This window comes from Phyllobates terribilis, unplaced genomic scaffold (assembly GCF_046119375.1).
Source record: "Phyllobates terribilis strain yellow unplaced genomic scaffold, ASM4611937v1 Scaffold_2__4_contigs__length_985480577, whole genome shotgun sequence".
Taxonomy (NCBI): domain Eukaryota; kingdom Metazoa; phylum Chordata; class Amphibia; order Anura; family Dendrobatidae; genus Phyllobates; species Phyllobates terribilis.
This window is the reverse complement of record NW_027362762.1, coordinates 798486288-798504456: the sequence shown is the minus strand read 5'-3', so window position 1 is coordinate 798504456 and position 18169 is coordinate 798486288. Positions and strand designations below refer to the sequence as shown.

The following is an 18169-nucleotide window of genomic DNA, read 5'->3' as shown; positions in this document are numbered from 1 at the left end:
GCTTGGATGTGTGGTTTGAAGGACAGAGCAGAGTCGAGGGTTACACCGAGGCAGCGGATTTCTGGTACAGGGGAAAGAGTGATGTCATTTATTGTGATAGATTGATATAGATCAGATACGGAAGATACGCATGATGGAGGAAAGATGAGGAGTTCACATTTGTCCACATTGAGTTTGAGGAAGCGAGAGGAGAAGAAGGAGGATATGGCTGATAGATATGCTGGGATTCTGGACAGCAGAGAGGTGACGTCTGGGCCAGAGAGGTAGATCTGGGTGTTGTCGCAGAGAGAGTTAGATGAGAAATGGGAGGAAAGTTCAGTGTGAACATATTACTCAAGGAGCTTGGAGGTGAATGGGAGCAGCGATATGGAGCGATAGCTGGACAAAGTGGTTGGGTTTAAGGATGGCTTTTTGAGGATAAGAGTGAGTGTGGCATGTTTGAAAGCAGAGGGGAAGGTACCAGAAGTTAGTGATAGGTTGAAGAGATGGGTTAGGGATGGGTTGAGTGTGGGGGTGAGGTTGGGGAGGAGGTGGGATGGGATGGGGTCAAGTGCACAAGTGGTGAAGTGCGATTTGGAGAGGAGGCGGGTAAGCTCTCCTTCAGTGATGTTGGAGAGGGAGGTTATGGGGGAAGGGCAATGGTCTGGAAAACAAAGTGGTTGTGGTGGTTGGACAATGAAGGCTTGCCTTGTTTGGTCAATCTTGTTTTTGAAGTGTGTGGCAAAGTTCTCAGCAGCGATGAGGTTGGAGGGGGCAGTGGAGGGTGGAGGAGGGAGTTGAAAGTGTTGAATAGTTGTTTGGGGTTGTAGGATAAGGAGGATATGAGGGTTGTGAAGTAGGCCTGTTTAACGGAGGTGAGGGCTGATTTGAATGCGAGTGTTGCTTGTTCGAATGCAGTGAAGTCATCTTACGAATGTGTTTTCTTCCAACGCCGCTCTGCAACCCTGGACGCTTGACAAAGTTTTTTAGTGAGGTTATTGTGCCAGGGTTGTCTATTGATTCGTCGCACTCTGCCATGCACAAGAGGGGCAACCGAGTCAATAGCTGATGTGAGATTGGCATTGTAGAAAGCAGTGGCACTGTCTGTGTCGTGGAGTGAAGATATGGATATCAGTGGTAGAATAGAGTCAGAGAGTGTGAGAGTGTCTAGATGTGCAAGGTTTCTGTGGGGGTGTGCTAGTTGCTGAACATGGGTGACAGGGGAGGAGGACAGGGATGAGAAAGTGAGTAGATGATGGTCAGATAGGGGGAGGGAGGAGATTGAGAGGTTAGATAGGGAGCAGAGTCAGGTAAAGATAAGGTCCAGTGAATGTCCATCTGTGTGGGTGGCTGAGGAGGACCACTGAGTAAGTCCAAAAGAAGTGAGTGACAGAAGTTTGGATGCTGTTGACTTGTGTGTCAGTGGGGATGTTGAAAGCACCCATGATGATTGTGGGAATGTCAGAAGACAGAAAGTGGAGAAGCCAGGTGGAGAGAATTCGTCAATAAAGGGAGTGACCGGGCCCGGAGGTCTGTATATGACAGCCACTTGGAGGTTGGAGGGAGAGTAGATGCAGGCAGAGTGGACTTCAAAAGAAGGGAGAATAAGGGAGGGTAGAGGTGGGATTGGGTTAAAGGTGCAGTTGGCAGAATGGAGAAGACCCAATTTTTTCCTCCTATTATCACTTAATATTGATCAGAATTAAGTAAACTGGCATCCCCGTAAATAAAGCATGAGCTTCCACACAGTCTCCCTATATATAGCATGAGCCCCCAACACAGCCTCCCTATATACAGCGTGAGCCCTCACACAGCCTCCCTATATACAGCATAAACCCCCACACAGCCTCCCTATAAACAGCATGAGCCCCCAACACAGCCTCCCTATATATAGAAGGAGCCTCCAACACAGCCTCCCTATATATAGAATGAGCACCCAACACAGCCTCCCAATATACAGCATGAGCCACTAACACAGTCTCCCTACATACAGCATGAGCCCCCAACACAGTCTCCCTATATATAGAATGAGCCCCCAACACAGTCTCCCTATGTATAGAATGAGCCCCTAACACAGCCTCCCTATATACAGCATGAGCCCCCAACATAGTCTTCCTATATAGAGAATGAGCCTCCAACACAGCCTCCCTAGATACAGCATGAGCCCTCACACAGCTTCCCTATATACAGCATGAGCCCCCAACACAGCCTCCCTACATACAGCATGAGCCCTCACACAGCTTCCCTATATACAGCATGAGCCCCCAACACAGCCTCCCTACATACAGCATGAGCCCTCACACAGCTTCCCTATATACAGCATGAGCCCCCAACACAGTCTCCCTATATATAGAATGAGCCTCTAACACAGCCTCCCTATATACAGAATGAGCCCCCACACAGCTTCTTTATATACAGCATGAGCCCCCAACATAATCTTCCTATATAGAGAATGAGCCTCCAACACTGCCTCCCGATATACAGAATGATCCCCCAACACAGCCTCCCTAGATACAGCATGAGTCATTAACACAGCCTCCCTATATACAGCATGAGCCCCCACACAGTCTCCCTATATACAGCATGAGCCCCCGCACAGTCTCCTTATACACAGAATGAGCCCCCACACAGCCTCCCTATATATAGCATGAGCTCCCACACAGCCTCAGTTATACAGTATGAGTCTCGACAGAGCTTCTCTATATACAGAATGAGCACCCACATAGCCCTCTATATACAGCATGAGCCCCCAACACAGCCTCCCTATATAGAAGGAGCCCCCAACACAGCCTCCCTATATATAGAAGGAGCCCCCAACACAGCCTCCCTACATACAGCATGAGCCCTCACACAGCTTCTTTATATACAGCATGAGCCCCCAACATAGTCTTCCTATATAGAGAATGAGCCTCTAACACAGCCTCCCTATATACAGAATGATCCCCCAACATAGCCTCCCTAGATACAGCATGAGCCATTAATACAGCCTCCCTATATACAGCATGAGCCCCCACACAGTCTCCTTATACACAGAATGAGCCCCTACACAGCCTCCCTAGATACAGCATGAGCCATTAACACAGCCTCATTATATACAGCATGAACCCCCACACAGCCCCACTATGTACAGCATGAGCCCTCACACAGCTTCTTTATATACAGCATGAGCCCCCAACATAGTCTTCCTACATAGAGAATGAGCCTCTAACACAGCCTCCCTATATACAGAATGATCCCCCAACACAGCCTCCCTAGATACAGCATGAGCCATTAACACAGCCTCCCTATATACAGCATGAGCCCCCACATAGCCTCTTATATAAAATATGAGCACCCACATAGCCCCCAATATACATATAAACATCCCATACACATGTGAAAAAAAGAAAACACATACTCATCTCACTCCCGTTTTCCCCGAGCTCTGCTTCTGCCTCCGATGCACTGATTCTCAGCAGCAGCACGACAGAGTGATATCATCGCGTCTGCTGTTTCACACACTGGCTGGTGAAAAAAGGAGCCAGCGGCAACCATCCTCCATCAATGTATTCACCGCTGTCTACATGCTGATAATGTAGATAGCGGTGAGAGCAGGAAGTGGTGGACGGGCGGCAGAGGGCATGGTTTTCAGCCCCTAAGCTGTCTCGGTCCACAAGCTGGAGTGGAACAGCCAGACTTTGCCCAGCTCTGCACTAGCAAGAACCACAGGACGGATTTCATCAACTAAGGTATCATTTTAATCAGTGTAATGTCATCCACGTGACAGTGTATGTAGCTTACTGAGCAATCCTTCTGACAGGTGCGCTTTAAGCTTGTAAGAACAATTGTGAAGGTACACTATTGTTCTGATCCTGATGGGTCACTTGGTCTGTTTGGCTCCATCATTTCACGGCTAAAGGTTTTCTTCAAAGAAAATAAGTTATCTTGAATATGACTCAGGAGCGTATTTAGGTGGTGCAGGCAGGGCAGTTGCACCTGGCATGGCCAGCAGCGGGGAATGCCCTTGAGAAGTCTGATTCAAAGGTCCCAGGTGTCTCCCAGGTGGCTGCATTTTGCTGCCTCCCGGTGTCGGATTCATCCGCTCTCTGAGCCAGCTGTCAGACAACTCAGAGAAAGTGTAACATGCCGGTTCAGTTTTCAAATGTACTTGCATTTTTTCAGGCATGAGTACAATTGAAGCCTTGACCCCGGGACTTCTAGGTCAAGGCGACATCAGCAGCATGATCAGGTCATCTAATCACACTGCTGTCACTCTACTACGCCACTTAGACGGTGAACGTTGGAACGGTAAGAGCTCCAACGGGGCTGAAGAAACTGAAGATTTATTGTAATGTAATTTATTGTGAGGGGACAGTATAGAGAAGGAGGGGAGAGGGAAATATTTGAGGAGACAGTATGGGATGCGGGGGGGTGGGAATCAAATGTTCAGGAAGACAATGTGGGTAGTTATGGGAAAGAAAAATGTGTGAATAGGCAAAATGGGGGGTGAGTGGAGAATGTGTGGGGAGATAGCATGGAGAGCTGGGGGGAATGTGAAAAGTGTGAGGATGTAATGTAAATTAATCACAACCCCCACCTCTGGTAGGCAGCGGCAGGCACACAGTAATGAGGCAATACACAGGCTTAAAGTCCAAACTTCAGTGTTTTATTCACACTTTAAAGAGCAGGTGGCAGAAAAGGAAAAACACAACATAAATGTACTCCAACTTGGAAAACCGCCGGTCTCAGACTCACCCTTGCATGGGACGGGCTTAACTAAGCGGCTGCCTGGTCACCACTAGTAATGTGATTAGCTGCAGGCCACATGCGACCACCAGATGCCATTCCCAGGGTTGCTTGAATCTTTGTCACAGACCTTTCCAGTATGTATCCAAACAGCAACACAAATTCAGGCTCACTCCAGCCTAGCTCCTCACACACTTAGATCTCCCCCCCTAACTGGCTTAATTGCAGGCTTGATTGCTGCAGCTGTGTATGTCAGGTGTTGCGCTAAAAACACAGAGGGTTAGGGAAAATCCAGGCCACATTTTATCTTGCTGGGAGAAATTTACCTTCCATCCAGCACTACACCTTTCACTGCACCACACAATCCATACCTTGACGGATAATTTGATTTATGGCCATGCTAATAAAGTATTGTGCCATCTGACAAGTTAAAGGGATATTCCCATCTCCAAGATCCTATCCCAATATGTAGTAGGTGTAATAATAATAATCCTCGCAAATACCTCCAATTACAAATGTAGCATAGTTTTTTTGATTCGCTATGTCTCTTTCCTCATGTGCAGGTATTGCAGGACCTTAGGTATCCATGGTTACGTCCACTGATAAAGTGACAGCTAGCTGCTAGTGGTCGTAACCGTGGATACCTAAGGTCCTGCAATGCCTGCACATGAGGTAAATGGCATAGCGAATCAAAAATACTATACTACATTTCTAATTGGAGGTATTTCCTAATATTATTATTATTACACCTACTACATATTGGGACAGGATCTTGAAGATGGAAATACCCCTTTAATGATTACTTAGTAGAGACTGGGAAACAAAAAAGTGCAATAAGGTCTTATCCAATGATTAAAAACAGTAGGGTGAAGGATGTGCTCAAGTAGTTTGGTTGTGTAATCCACAACAATAGATGAGATACAAAATTGTCAGCTGCTTCAGCCCCATAAGTTAGTAAACCGGTAAAATGCCCAAAAGGAATAAATGGATTCTCTGCGCTGCTGAATGAAATCCAAAGGAAAATTCCAGGAGACGGGATTGATATCAATGCTGTTTATTATCAATGCATTTCGAAGTCATCCAGCTTCTTCATCTGGAAAAAAACACAAAACTCTTTGGAGGTCCTAGCAGCCAGGCCTTCTGCAATCAATAATTTATCTCCTGTCCTGTACAACCCCTTGAATCTCCTATCAATGTTCAAGAGATCATTTTCCTGCTGCACTCTTCTGAACTGTTATCGATCTGCTGAATGCAATAATAAAACAATCAAGTCATGTAAACTGACAGGCTCCGGATGTGAAATCTGTACTGCCAGCCAATTTATGCTGCAGGGTTTTTTTCACAGTATGTGGATGAGATTTCATAAAATGTCATCCTCCATGCTGGTACTATAATAGGCAGCAGTTTTTCTGCCAGGAAAATCTGTACAGAAAATTTACTGTGCATCTGGGCTCGTCAGTCCTTATTAATTGGGCTCATCAATCCTCATTAATATGTTGTATTAATTATTTCCTTAGGCTTCATTCAGACATCAGTTTTTCACGTACGAGTTTTATCCATGATTTTTAGATAGAAATTGTAGTCTATAGGACTGTTCACATGTCCATGTAGTTTTACAGACCTAATGATCTGCACCAAAACATGGAGACATGTCTGACTTTGTTCAGAGTCTCAGATCAAACACTCCAATGCAAGTTTATGGGTAGGTGAAAAATCCGACAGCACTCGGATGCCATCCTGTTTGCATCTTAGTGCTGTCTGATTGTCATGTTTGTTTGATAGAAGAAGCTGGAGAAAACTTTTTTGTATACAAAAATCACTTGGAGTTGAATGAACCCTAAGTTATTGTGTTGATGGGAAATTTAGAAAAATAGAAGAGATGCTGAATATTATTAATTAATTAAAAAGACGCTGACGTCCTGTGTTCAGAGTTCATCCCTCACCCTGCCATGAGCGAACTCAGAATTTAATATTACAGATCACATTTCAGTTCCTTGAAAGTTGTGATTGATATCAGCTTCTCTAAAATACACACTAGATTTGGTTATGGGATATAGTAGTTTTGGGTGTAATATTGCATTTTTCAGCTGCGCTCGATGTCCTAATGTGAATCCAGTTTCCTGGTTTCAGCGCTTGAGGTACTGTATTTATTTATTTTTCTCGCTTATATAATGCCATTAATTTCTACAGCGCTTTACAGGCATCATCATCACAATAATATAGGACTCATCACTATCTTCATTGGTGCACACAATCTAAATTCCCTATCAGTATGTCTTTAGAGTATAGGAAAAAAACAGGGAACCGAGAGGAAACCCACAGAGATTTAGGTTTGGGAATTTGAACCCAGGATCCCAGCATTGCAAGAGCGCAGTGTTAACCACTGAGACACAGGGCCAACCACTGAGACACAGCACCAACCACTGAGACACAGCGTTAACCACTGAGACACAGCGCCAACCACTGAGACACAGCGCCAACCACTGAGACACAGTGCTAACCACTGAGACTCAGCGCTAACCACAGAAACAGTGCTAATCACTGAAACACAGCACTACTGTACTGTATACGTGCAGAAAACACATCTATCTTTTTTTTTCAAAATTCTTAAAGGGAATATTCCCCAGGCTTTTGCTAGCCCATCTGAGAGCTGCACAATGTAAGGGCAGAGACCCTGATGTCAGTGATGTGTCTTTTACTGGGCTGCTTGTTGCATTTTTTATAAAATCACAGTTTTATCTAATCTAATTGGCAGCTTTCTGTGTATATTATGCAGAGGCAGAAAGCTGCCAATTAGTGATGGGATGGCATTATACAGAGCTCATGTATATGGAGGACTACACGGCAGCAAGTTTACTGTCTTTAGGGCACTGTTCGCGGTCAATAGGCAGCTCTAAAAATGGCTACCACAAACTTGGTGCTAACCCCTCTGTTAACCAGATCCCAGAAGTTGCCTTGGCCTTCACCCTTAACCTCTCCATGACATTTGACGTGCCTTTATTTCATGGTTGGATAAAATTCTGTGAAGCACCTGTGGGTTCAAGGTGCTCACCACACCTCTGGATAAATTCCTTAAGGGGTGTAGTTTCCAAAATGGGGTCACTTGTGGGAGTTTTCCACTGTTTAGACACATCAGAAGCTCAGCAAACATGACATGGTGTCCTCTATCGATTCCAGCCAATTTTTTCTCTACAAAAGTCAAATGGTGCTCCTTCCCTTCTGAGCCCTGCTGTGCGCCCAAACAGTAGTTTTCCCCCACATATCAGGTATCAGTGTCCATTTTCTCTTGTTACCCTTGTAAAAATGCTAAATTTGGGGCTAAAGCAATATTTTTGTTGGAAAAGTAAGATTTTCACTTTTTTGTTCCACATTGCTTTAATTCAGGGATGTCAAGCTGAAATACACAGAGGGACAAAATTAAAAGCTTGGACAAAGTCGCAGGCCAACCGTGATATTTATTAAAAAAATGTCTACAATTGAGGGAGTTTTTTCTTAAAAAATATAACAATAAACTTTTTCATATGGAAACATGGAAACTTAAAAGGGTTGTCCCACTGTGGGGAGAATGTGCCATGAGGTTTATCTTTCAAATTTGTGATGTATCGAATAAGAGACACAGCAAAATCTACAATATGATACCTACAAAGGAACACAATAACAGCACCAACAACCTGAAGTTGCCTAAAAGAGTAGAAAAATAATGCTAATGCATAAAACACATGTAATAATAATAATAGTCTTTATTTATACAGCGCCAACATATTCCGCAGCGCTTATGTATGAAAAGGCATATATTATTACAATAAATGCAAATGATTAACAGCCAGGGTTAAGGGTAGCAGTTGAGGGGTAAGTCATATGACTGGAATTGTCAGTAATCCCACTCGTATTGTCATTTACATGACTTCATTTCTGATATACTTTTGTAAATGATGATACATGTCGGTTTCCTGTGTTCTTGCTTTTTTGTACTTTGTTCAGATTTGTTCACACATCGGTGGTACACTGTAGACTCCATTGTTTTTCTGAGATCCCTTCCTCTAGATCATGAATTCTAAATGATAAATTCAATAATCCCTTTCTTTTTACCTCAGCTCCTGAGACATAATTGTGGAAGAGGGGAACTGGTTTACAGTACTTCTACTGTTTCATCAAAATGCCAGCTTACTTATGTTACATGTGGCATGATGAACTATGTTTGAAAAGGAAGAAAAAGAGGTAGCATACAATAGTGATCACTTAAAAATATTTGTATTTAATTTAAACATGACAAGCCACAAACAAGAAATAAAAACAATTAAAAAGGCACACAAAAATGGCCACAATACAGAAGAACCAACCTGGTCTGAATAAAGTCAAAGATTCACTCCATCTGTAAGGCTGAGTTCACACGATGCGTTTTTCATGCGTTTCCGCGGCGTTTTTGCAGTTGCGGAAACGCCGCGGAAACGCATGAAAAACGCATGGTAGAAGGGCAGCAATGTTCCCCAATTGAAATCCGCATGTGCTGTGCCCATGATGCGGATTTTTCCGCAGCGTAAACGCTGCGGTCAAAAATCCGCAGCATGTCAATTAATTTTGCGGAAACGCTGCTCTTTTGCCGCCATTGACTTGCATTAGACTGCATGGAATCCGCATCACTGTATATGTTGATGCGCTTTTCATGCGGTCTAATGTGCGGATGGTACCCGGGTGTGGATGAGAGGACTCTCATCCAGACCCAGGTACCATTAAAAAAAAAAGAATAAAATAAAAAATATATATATTCTCACCTTCTGACGGCCCGCGCTGCGTCCTGCTGGCTTCCCGGGCACTTCGCGGTTGAATGAAGGACCTTCGCTGACGTCAGAGTCATGTGACCGGGTCACGTGACGCTGACGTCGGAAGGTCCTAAAGTCTTCACTGCCGGCAGCCGGGACCGATGAAGCAGGACACCGGGGGCCATTAGAGGGTAAAGTATAGATTTATTTTTTATTTTTTGACATTCACACACTATATAAATCCATGCCGGTTGCATGGATTTATATAGTGTAAAGTTGACAAGCACTTTCCAAGTGATGCTAAAATCGCTTGGGAAGCGCTTGTCAACCCGCATGCGGAAATGAAAGTGAAGACCGCTTCATTTCCGCATGTCCCTGGCAGGAAACCGCATGCACAATCCGCATGCGTTTTTTCCTGCCAGAGAGATGCAGAAACGCTCAGGAAAAAATCCTGAGCATTTCTGCATCGTGTGCACATACCCTCAATCTCTGTGTCCTCAATAAATGTGTATGTGTCCTAAATATACTGACACCATATAATAAAGTTAGATCTGTGTAAATGTGGCGCCCCTGAGGGTTCAGTCGCCACAGAGGTACTGCACCTCACCCAGAGGTGTGGTATCTCCTTCTCTCAGGTAAGGAGGGAGTGCTGCCCGGAACCCCAACACCTGCATCCAACACTACACTGCTCCAGGCCGGCTGGTGGGGCAACATGCATTCACAGAGCTGAGCCCTGACCCTGGCTGGAGTGGGGGGAACCCAGAGGTAGGGGGAACCAGTAGTGGGTGTGGGTGGAGGAAGTAGTTTAAGGGAGCACTATAGAAGGAGGTATAAATAGGGAAGCCTTCTTAGGGTGGCAGATCAGATCAGTCAGATCAGTCAGTGGAGAACAGTCAGGGAGCAGAGTCTCTTTAGGAGCTCTGCTCCACAAGTTGGGGCCCAGTCTTAGAGGCCCAGGAGGGGAGCAGAGGAGTAGGCTCCGATCTACAGAACGGATCCTAGGGGGTACGGCGAGTGCGGGACAGCACCCGTACTCCCCGAATCTGTCAGAAGACAGAGGGATCGTAGGCCGCAAGAAGGGGACCAGCCCCTGGACCAGTCGTGTAACTTCAAGTCTCGGCTGGAAAAACCGGAGGCTTCTGGCTTATATAGTCAGTTGTCGAAGCCTCATTCTAATACCCGTGAGGGTCAAGCAGGTCCGGGAACTCCAACGTGACAGGAGGGACTTCAGAGCATCCGAGTGGGATTGAGAGTGGGAAGCGCAGGGCAGGAGGGAGAAAGATCTAGCGTGAAGACGGTCTAGCTAGGAACACAAGAAAATGGGGTTCTGTCAGGTACTCCTAAACTACCTGAGGAAGAGCTGAACCCCCGTTCTGGTGAACGCAGCGCGACGTGGGAGGCTGACACCTGTACAGTGCACCAGTGGAACTGTCATAAGAACTGTGAGTAAAAGCTCAGATGACTGCACCGCACTGCCTCCGTCCCTTCTTTCATCTGCGCCAGCTCTCCCTCCCGGCAGTACAACGCCCAGCGCAACTTACACCACCTACACTGCCCTGGAGCTAGCTCTACCTGTGGAGAGCCACACCATCCCTGCTGCCGTTACACCAGCTCCAGAGGACTGCTCCGCAGGGGCGGCACCCTTTAGCTGCAATCCACAGGTGGCGTCACGAACACTTTCCAAATCCCCTATATATAATCTCCCCTTTTACTGACCGCCCTGGGCCATGGACCGGGCCAGCCACCGTGATATCCCCCACCGGCATACACAGAGGCCCGGCTGCCGAGTACCCCATGGCCCTGGGGGCGTGTCATAAACATATAGGTAAATTGTCCGTCAACAAAAAATATCTAATATAAGTAGATTCTGTTTTTTCAAACTGTAGGTTCAGACAATCCAGCTCCAAAGAGTATATCTACAAAGTGCATAAAGCATATATAAAGTGCAGAGTGACAGAGTAAATATATATAAATGTAATTAACATTTATGGAGCACCTTATAATGCACGAAGGTGCATGATTCCTATAATATTAAATGCACTTAATCCTGTGGGAGAACAACAACCTGAGTACTAAATACAAAAATAAGTTCAAAGTATACAATACCAACACGATCAACTAGTTTGTCATGTGGCATGATGATGCTCCAGCGCAATGAGGGAAGGGTGGTGGACGAAACATACTCATTAGTGATGAGCGAGCATACTCGCAAGTACTCGGTACTCGCCTGAGCATCTCAGTACTCGAGATGCTCGAAGCTCGCTGAGTACTTCCGAGATGCTAGGGCCGATGATCGGGGTCCCCTCCCTACATGTTTGGTGCTCTTTAGAGCGCCAATCAACATGCAAGGATTGTCTGCCATACACTGTAATGCCGCAGCCATGTTGGTTGTGGCATTACAGTGATTGGCTGGCCGCACAGCATCATCAGGTCTATATCAGACCTGGCGCCGCCGTGCTCATCATAGTCTACTCCGCAATCAGGCAGTGTAGGGAGAGGTGCTGCTGAGCTAGAGAGAGATTTGGTTGTTTTTTAGTTAGTGTAGGTATTCCACAAGATTCTCTACATATCCATCTCAACTAACAGTCCTTCTGGGGACTAATCCAGCTGCAGAGATATCAGTGCTAGGCAGGCAGGGTATATAACAGACTGCAGTGCATATAGCAAGAGGGCCCATTCCAGTTCTGCCTGCTGGTGCTTTTACAGATATTTGTAGAAATAGCCCCAGGTATCAGGGGCCAGGAATAATTTTTTTTTATCTTAATCCTGATTATTTGCTTAAAAAGCAATCCAGAGAACACCGTTTTTCTGCGCCATTTGCTTGTTGGCACTGCAGAATACAGCCAGGTCCTTTCCATATTACAGCACTAAACTACTAAATTCTCACATTTCGCGACTGCTTGCACTCAAAATGATGCCTTTTAGGCTCGTGGAGACGAAAGCATTCCGCAACCTGATGGCGGCGGCTGTCCCTCGATACTGGGACCCCAGCCGCCACTATTTCTCCCGGTGTGCCCTTCCCTCATTACACAAGCATGTGTCCCACAACATTAGCCGTGCCCTCAACAATGCAGCTACTGGGAAAGTCCACCTAACCACGAACACGTGGACAAGTGCTTGTGGGCAGGGACGGTACATCTCCCTGATGGCACACTGGGTTAACATAGTGGAAGCCAGGACCCAGTCGGACCTTGGGATGGAACACATCCTCCCGACGCCAAGGATTGCAGGTCCTAGGTCAATAATTGTTGCCCCCACAGTCTACAGCTCCTGCACCTCATCTTCCTCAGCCTCCTCCTCCTCTTCAGCCTCCATCTCCGAAATGACCACATTAGTCACAATCTGGAAGCACTGCAGCACTTCCTCAGCCAAGCGGCAACAGGCTGTGCTGAAGCTAATATACTTAGGTGACAAACCGCACAATGCTGGACAGCTCTGAAAGAGCAGGAGGATCTGTGGCTCACACCGCTGAACCTACAGCCAGGCATGGTCGTGTGTGACAATGGCAGAAATCTGGTGGCGGCTCTGAGGCGAGGCGAGCTCACACATGTACCATGCCTGGCCCATGTGCTTAACCTCGTGGTTCAGCAGTTTCTAAAAACCTACCCGGTGCTGCCGAATCTGCTTGTCAAAGTACGCCGCCTGTGTGCCCATTTTAGAAAAGTCAGCTACAGCTTCCGCCGCCCTTCCGTGCTTCAGCAGCGTTTGCGATTTCTGGCTCACAGACTGTTGTGTGATGTCCCCACACGTTGGAACTTTACAGTGCAGATGTTGGGAAGGATTTGTGAGCAGAAGAGGGCAGTTGTTGAGTACCAGCATCAACAAGGTTGTCACACATAAGAGCTCAGGAGTGGACATGGATGTCAGACATATGTACCATCCTCCAAAACTTTGAGGACTCCACCAAGATGGTGAGTGGCGATGACACCATAATTAGCTTCACCATCCCGCTTCTCTGTCTTCTGAAATGCTCTCTGCTCACAATCAAAGAGGATGCATTGCAGGCGGAGCACGATGAGATGGAGCAAGGAACCATACAGGGTGATTACCCACAGCCCAGCCTCATCTCATTCCAATGGGGATTGGGTGACAATGAGGAAGAGGAGGAGGAAGAACAGGAGCTAGTTTCATGCCCTATAGACGGTACTACCTGAACAACTGTCATACCATCTGTTCAGCGTGGATGGCCTAAGGACAGGGAGGAGGAGGAGAGCATGGTCAGTCGTCCTCTTGGTGAGGACACGGAAGTCTTGCCTGTTAGCTGTCTGGCGCGCATGGCTGAATTTATGTTACGCTGCCTTTCCTGTGACCCTCGCGTTCTCAAAATTTTGGGTGACTTTCATTACTGGTTGGTGACACTTCTAGACCCACGCTACAAGGAGAACTTTCTATCTCTTATTCCTGAGGCGAACAGGTGTACAAAAATGGGCAGTACTAGAAGGCCCTTGTTACAGAACTATTAAAAAATTCCCATCTGAAAACGCTGGCGGCAGAGGTCATAGTTCGTTCGACAACCAAGGAGTACAGGCGAGAGAGACACAACTCCAATCCAGCAAAGGCAGGGAAACACTGTCAAAGTTCTGGGAGAGTTTTCTAAGCCTCTCCCACCGCACAGGCCCTGAGGCGCGGGGTACTCTCACAAGGAGTGCAAAGTTTGGGAAGATGCTGAGGGAGTACCTTGCCGACCGTACCAACATCCTCTGTGATTCCTCTGTGCCTTATAATTATTGGGTATCCAAGCTGGACACGTGGCATGAACTGGCTCTCTACGCCGTGGAGGTCCTGGCCTTCCCTGCCGCTAGTGTTTTGTCAGAACGGGTTTTTAGTGCCGCTGATTGAATTATAATTGATAAGCACATGTTAACCGAAATTGCTGACAGGCTGACTCTTATAAAAATGAACAAGGGCTGGATTGGGCCAGACTTCTCAACACCACTGAATGATAGCAGCGTAACATAAGCTCAAATCCAGTGTCTTTTTGGAAGGTGTATTCCCATGCACCTCTTCACACCCACACATGGGTACACGCTTCCTGATTTTGGCTATTTGCTCTTGTCCACCTCCTTCTCCTCATCCTCATCCTCCACCACCATATCACCAGGGTGACTGTGGTCCGTGATGCAACACCAACATCATTTTTTTAAAGGGTGTTTATGATGCCCGTAAAAAAAATTGTTATACAGTATGTTCATGTATACCCACCAAGGGTAAATGTTTGTCAGCCCATACACTTTTTTTTTTACATTTTTTTATGAGGCCCTCCTCCACGTCTTTTCCAAGGGGCATTGGAGTGCCTCACAATTTTTGGCAGTCCTTGCATTCACTGCATAGGCCAACACTATGGGAGATCCACTTCCTAATAATGGGAACATTTTTTCATGAGGCCCTCTACGTCTCTTCCAAGGGGCATTGGAGTGCCTCCCAATTTTTGGCAGCCCTTGCATTCACCGCATAGGCCAACACTATGGGAGACCCACTTCCTAATAATGGGAACATTTTTTCATGAGGCCCTCTACGTCTCTTCCAAGGGGTATTGGAGTGCCTCCCAATTTTTGGCAGCCCTTGCATTTACTGCATAGGCCAACACTATGGGAGACTCACTTCCTAATAATGTGAACATTGTCTTCAGGAGGCCCTCTGACCTCCACTTCTCTTCCAAGGGGCATTGGAGTGCCTCCAAATTTTTGGCAACCCTTGCATTCACTGCATAGGCAAACACAATGGGAGACCCACTTCCTAATAATGGGAACATTGCCTTCAGGAGGCCCTCCTCTACTTCTCTTCCAAGGGGCATTGGAGTAGGTCCAAATTTTTGGCAGCCCTTGCATTCACTTCATAGGCAAACAGTATGGTCGACACACTTCCTAATAATGGGAAAAAAAAATTTTCAGGAGGCCCTCCTCTAAGTCTCTTCAAAGGGGTATTGGGGTGCGTCCAAATTTTGGGCAGCCCTGCCACTCACTGCATACACAATAACAGTATAGGAGACCCACTCCTTAGTAATGGGAACAACAAAGCATAGCCAGCTGATGGCTCTCTAAGAATAGTGAGGGCCGACTGCTGGCCCTTTGTGACTTTTAGACTCCCTCCTTCATAAATGAATCATGATGTGTCTGATTATGTCTCACATACCACATGGCCAGATAAGGTTGTAAAATGTTAAAATGACATTTCCCAGTGAATGCATTTGTCACGGTTGAAAGCAATGCAAAAGTGCAAAAACGCATCAAAAACGCTATGTGTAAATATAGCCCAAGGTGTGGAGGAGTATTTTTGTTTTTGGTTATTTATTTTGCCTTATATACAAGTCATTACCCTGGAAAGGATGTTCCTTAGCATATTTCCCAGGAAAATCCATTTTGGTTTCGTTTTTGTATATTTTATTGTGAGTTCGTAAAAGTGGCGTAATACCTCTGACAACATTGTTCACAGCAGAGACCTGGGAGTCAGAAATGCTTCCAGGGGCCTTCCCCATGCTGTTCCCATGTAATTTGAGCACTGTTCTCATTGATTTCTGCAATTTCAGGTGCATCTGCAGACAGCCGGCGGGGACGCTAGAAAAATGCTCGAGTTTCCCATAGACTTACATTGGGCTCATTGCTCGGGTCGAGCACATTGGAATACTAGCATTTTAGTGCTCGCCCATCACTAATACTCATGTGAGCATATGTCAAAGTCTTTTCATACTGAAAGGAAATGCTGAACTTCCAGGACCTTGTGACAGTATTCATAAGCAGAAAATCAGCAAAAGAATAATAGTAATAATAATATCCACATGTACCCAGATTTCACCATTCACATCAGTATCTTTCCTCAGTTTGGCAACAAAGCCCCATTACAATTTACTACTTGATATATTTTTAGACACACACATTATGGTCAATGTCTCAGGAAGCCAGTATATTTTTGTAGTGTGGGAAAAAAACAACAGAAACACAGGGAAAAGTAAATAGTAAAAGTTAGTGTCGCGCCCCCGGGGGCCTTACTGTTTGGGGACAGTATATATATCACGGTGGCTGGCCCAGGGCGGACAGTGCACAAAAGGGGTAGCAATTCCTACTAAAAGTTCAGAGAAATTCGTGACGCCACCTGTGGTGTCTGGTGAAGGTCACCAGCGCTGCAGCAGTCCTCTGAGGCAGGTGACACGGCAGCTACGGATGGTACAGCTCCCCACAGGTGGAGCGGGCCTCAGGGCAGTGTAGATTGATGGATGGTGGGAGCGCTGGGCGTTGTGGTGCAGGTAGATGGCGCAGCCGGAGTAACGGACAGAGACAGGGTTTTTCTTCATTACCTTTACTGGTACAGCTGTTAGATACGGTCCAGGGTACTCTAGGTGAAGGGCGCACTTTTGGACTTCTCCCCAGCGAGCGGGTATAAGGCCTCCTGATCTGTGTTTGCCTCTGTGTAAGCTCCTGGCCAGCCTGCAACTGTGCCTAGCTTATATGTCTTGCTTTTTCTAGTCCACATGTTGCTCTGAATTAGGACCTCTGGTTGGTAACCACTTTCCCTGGACGACAGGGCCTTCGTGGTACCAGGTCCTGTATGTGTCTAGTTTCAGGTATACCAGGGACATGTAGTCCTCCTGGGGTTCCGGTTATCCCTACTGGGTGTAAAGGGTCCCTGTAGGCTCGGACTCGGTGTCCGGTACATATACTGGGGTGAGCCTGGTATGCTCCTTTGCCCCCTTTTATCACTCCTTCCTTCCTCTCGCCTTCGGCCACGCTCGGGGCCCTCACTAGGCTTCAGGGCTGCTGGAGGCCTAGCTTGCCTCACACAGCAGCCTGCGTGCTGCTCTCACTTCAGAGCACTCTGCACTGCAACTCAACACTAGACTAAACACTAACTGAGCTGCCTGGCTCCAACTTCCCTTTATATATCCCTATAAGGGCTCCCTCTGCTGGTATGAGGTGGAAGGTGGAGGTGTTTGCATGTAGTGAGGGCCTCTTATGGAGAAATCCGTCAATGCACCCTTCTGGGTTCTGTGGCACCATGCGCAGCAGGGCGCCACATTCCCCCCTAGTAAAACACAGTACTCCTGGATTGAAGCATTTTTGCAAAAACAAGTTAAACAATAACATTAATATTTACAATATTAACCCCTTTACCCCAGAGGGTGGTTTGCACGTTAATGACCAGGCCAAATTTTACAATTCTAACCACTGTCACTTTATGAGGTAATTACTCTGGAACGCTTCAACGGATCCCCCTGATTCTGAGACTGTTTTTTCATGACATATTGTATTTCATGATTTTGGTAAAATTTCTTTGATATCACTTGCAATTTTCAAAATTTGAATTTTTATGCCCTTAAATCAGAGAGATATGTCACACAAAATACTTAATAAATAATATTTCCCACATGTCTACTTTACATCAGCACAATTTTGGAACCAATTATTTTTTTTGTTATGGAGCTATAAGGGTTAAAAGTTGACCAGCGATTTCTCATTTTTCCAACAAAATTTACAAAACCATTTTTTTAGGGACCACATCACATTTGAAGTCACTTTGAGAGGTCTTTATGACAGAAAATACCCAAAAGTCACACCATTCTAAAAACTGCACCCCTCAAGGAGCTCAAAACCACATTCAAGAACTTTATTAACCCTTCAGGTGCTTCACAGGAACTTTTGGAATGTGGAAGAAAAAAATGAACATTTAACTTTTTTCACAAAAATGTTACTTTAGACCCAATTTTTTTTATT

General features: G+C 46.0%; 1 long non-coding RNA gene across 1 annotated transcript in view; it reads right to left on the bottom strand.

The window, feature by feature from the left end:
- The window catches only part of LOC141252985 (uncharacterized), a 47553-nt gene extending 43889 nt beyond the window's left edge, over positions 1 to 3664 (bottom strand). Inside the window, exon 1 of the long non-coding RNA XR_012314178.1 lies at positions 3377 to 3664. This is a non-coding gene — a long non-coding RNA (uncharacterized lncRNA). The remainder of the gene's footprint in view (positions 1 to 3376) is intronic.
- Between the last annotated feature and the right edge of the window lie 14505 nt (positions 3665 to 18169).